Genomic DNA, 3,460 nt, shown 5'->3' on the forward strand with positions numbered 1-3,460 from the left:
AACCCACAGGAGGAGGTCGTACCAACTAGCAAATGTAAACAAATTCGATTCTGGCAGCTTTGTCATATACTAACCTAACCTAAACCCACAGGAGGAGGTCGAACCAACTAACAAATGCAAATAAATTCGGTTTATTCACTGTTGCACCTAAACACCTCTAGAATTATGTCAATTTTTTTTTTCACACATATACATTCAACATTATACTCAGTGAATGTTATATCTGAAGTGTTTATATAAAATGAACATTATGCCATCGGTATATTAGATTGAAAGTTATTATATCAATCGTCTATTATATCCAGTGACCTTTATATCATGCAAGAATATGTTAAATGTCTGTATATCACAAATTAATTATATCTGTTGAGCGTTATATCGATTAAAAATATGTTATTTGTTATTATATGTATATTACGAATCGCACCCATTCCGCCCACGTGAGGGAGTCCAACATCGCCCGAACGACACTTGCCGCGTCATAACAGGATGGCTCTTCTCGCTCTTTATTATACCCACTAGCAGATATTGCAATGTACTACGCGAGATAGCATGTGACGTAGAAAAATTAAAGCCGGAGGTTGATACTCGGCACAAGCGTCCACCAGTACGACTTCTTCTTCTTTTTCTTACCGTATCAGTGGTATACACTATAATGCTTGCCATCGTGGTGAAAGTAATCCTCGTAAAAAGTAAAGGGAAATCCTCCTAGGATACTTCTCCGCCGTGGGAGCAATGGAGAGGTTAACTTCTACAGGCTAAAACCCCACAGTAGCCTTCTTGGGCGATCGATTGGTAGGAATCCGGTATCGATTTTGCGCACCGGGACGTAGCTCTTCCCAGCACTTGGGAAGAGCTACGTCCTCCCCCTCTCCCTCCTCACGACAAAGCGGGCCACACCACTGCGTCGTCCTCCTCGCGGCTGCCAAACTTATTGGCAAACACAGCGCTCGCTCCTATCGCCCGCAGCCGCGAAGGTGCGCCGCCACCGAGCGTGATCGGAAAAGGGCCGATAACGTTTGAGAACCTCCTTCTAGAGCATCACCGCTTCATAGGAGACCACTGCTTCGTAGGGCTCTTGATTCGCCAGCGGCTATCCGCTACTATGCCTGGCAGAGAGAGATCGCGGTCCTCCAGCTTGTGCGATGAAGTGAGGCTATATCAACCCGACACAAAAACATTATGCTTGCGGATCGAAAATACATCACCTGCTGTCGTCCCCAGTATATCCGACCAGCAGCACCCGCGAAGACCTGCTAAAAGGTGCTATCAGGTGTTTACTGGGTCAAAGAAATTCAACGTCGGCTTGTTATTTTATTGGTTTTTTATTTTTTATCATTTGACTCGACTAGAAAAAGAACACTCATGTTTTTCTTGGACCATTGCCTTATTTGTCAGACTTATATTATTTTAAAGTCCCTTTCATCAACAGCCGATGAAACGAAAATGTCCTGTAGACTAGTAATTCTTCACGTTCTTCAACGCGTTTATGGCCTGAGTTGGTATTCATTTTTCTTCGGCTTAAGCGATGTCGTCATACCATTTGGCTGGTGGTCGACGTATAAATCCTGAGCTCCTCGGAAATGTCCTAATGTAGATCCAATGATGGTCACAACGTGTAGTGAGTGCCGTTCAATATCAGAGCAATAAAATGCAATCGCGCAACATTTGTGCGATTTATTTGTCACTGATATACTTTGCTTGGATATGATTTCTTACTATAACACGCTGAAGACGTTTACCTAGATGGCTTTCTAGAACATATAAATATTTAGCCTAAATAGTCCCACTGCTGGGCACACGCCCCCACTCGGAATGAGAGGGCAAGGGCAACAGTTCTCATGCGAACCCGATGCGGATTGGAAACTTTACACACATCATTATATTGCTTTGCAGAATATGTGTAGGTTTCCTCACGATATTTTCCTTCACCGAAACGCTCATGGTGAATTTCAAATTAAATTTCGCTCATAAATTCCGAAAAACCTAAGAGGTAGGTACAAGCCCGGATTCGAAACCACGACTATCGACTAGGCCACAAGCCGTTAGGGCATCACAGCTATAGCTGTCTGTCCTAAAACGTCGGCCTATTTCGAAAACGCCTAATTCATAAGGGAGATGGTTTTAAAAAAAGCGAAGCGTATTCAATGGCTAATCCGAACGAATCCCATAACGACCTAATATTGTCTCGTGACTACGTTAACCAATGATATGCTCTGTGTGTTATTCACAATACAATTTTAACAGTGTCTAAATACAGATGTTTAATAAGCAAAACATTTATTATTTTGGTTTGGGACACTATTCTGGAAAAGCCGCGATTTGACGGAAATATTGGAATGATTTTGAAACAACTACAATGTTTGAAAACCGAATCTAATTTTTAACAATGTCACCAAAACCTGTAAAAATAATTGTACCAAAGGATTTGGCATTCAAATAAATCTATTCCTCCCAAGTTGTATACTATATTTTATATTATAGACGTTCATTGTGCTCCAAATATATATATTTGACAAAATTTAATCTAATCTAGGAAATGGAATGCTTGGATGATTGGGTCATAGGGAAAAGATCGATGTTTGTAGAATAACGGCACAAATTTATGTAACTAACCCGGGGAAAGGTCGTCTTGAACCCGATTGGTGAATGTCCATAAAAAGACAAAATCAAAAGTATCAAGACTACCGGGAGTGTATAAAAAGTTTAATCAGAGTGGTGGAAGCTACAGTCTAATCACTACGTACATTTTGCTTTGTACGTCCAGGAAGATGGATGTCGTTAAATAATAGATGGCGCTGGCATCTCTTTTTTCCCATACAATTTTTAGATAATTTTTCAGAACTGGAAATATATTTCATAAAGGCAGTGTATTAAGTTCAATCACTTTGGGAAAAACATATAGTATAATTGAGAATGTACACTGATTACTATATGACGACGGCTCTTAACTCCCTCAATTCCGATCACTGATAATAATACACGAATGGTAACTCCACACAAATAGCAGCGCGGCTTTTATGTGTGCACACCGCCGACCGCGCCCTTTATACGGACGCACAAATACCCATAATCTCGCGGTACACTCGCATTGACCGCGCAAGTGAAGAATTCTTCTAATGTCTGCTGGTTTGCCACATAGAGGTCCCGGGTTCGATTCCCAGGCCAGGAGAAATATTTGTAGGTATGGCCTAAAGAAGGATGGCGACATCCTGTGTATTTTGTGACCCGGAGTTTTTGACGACTTGTATTAAAGAGACCTATCAATATTTGTGATTCATTATCAAAGCATCAAAAAAGCTAATTATTATAGAATAGACATTTATTGCAAAGCCACGACATATTGATACAAAAAAAAAAAAAAATTTGATAAACCTGTAGAAATTGGGGTTATAAAGTTGATATAGGTTATGTTTATAACATTATCCTTTTTTCGCTTCAGATGTTTATTCGTAGTAAC

This window comes from Hyposmocoma kahamanoa, unplaced genomic scaffold (assembly GCF_003589595.1).
Source record: "Hyposmocoma kahamanoa isolate Upper Pololo Valley unplaced genomic scaffold, ASM358959v1 88, whole genome shotgun sequence".
In the NCBI taxonomy this organism is placed as follows: domain Eukaryota; kingdom Metazoa; phylum Arthropoda; class Insecta; order Lepidoptera; family Cosmopterigidae; genus Hyposmocoma; species Hyposmocoma kahamanoa.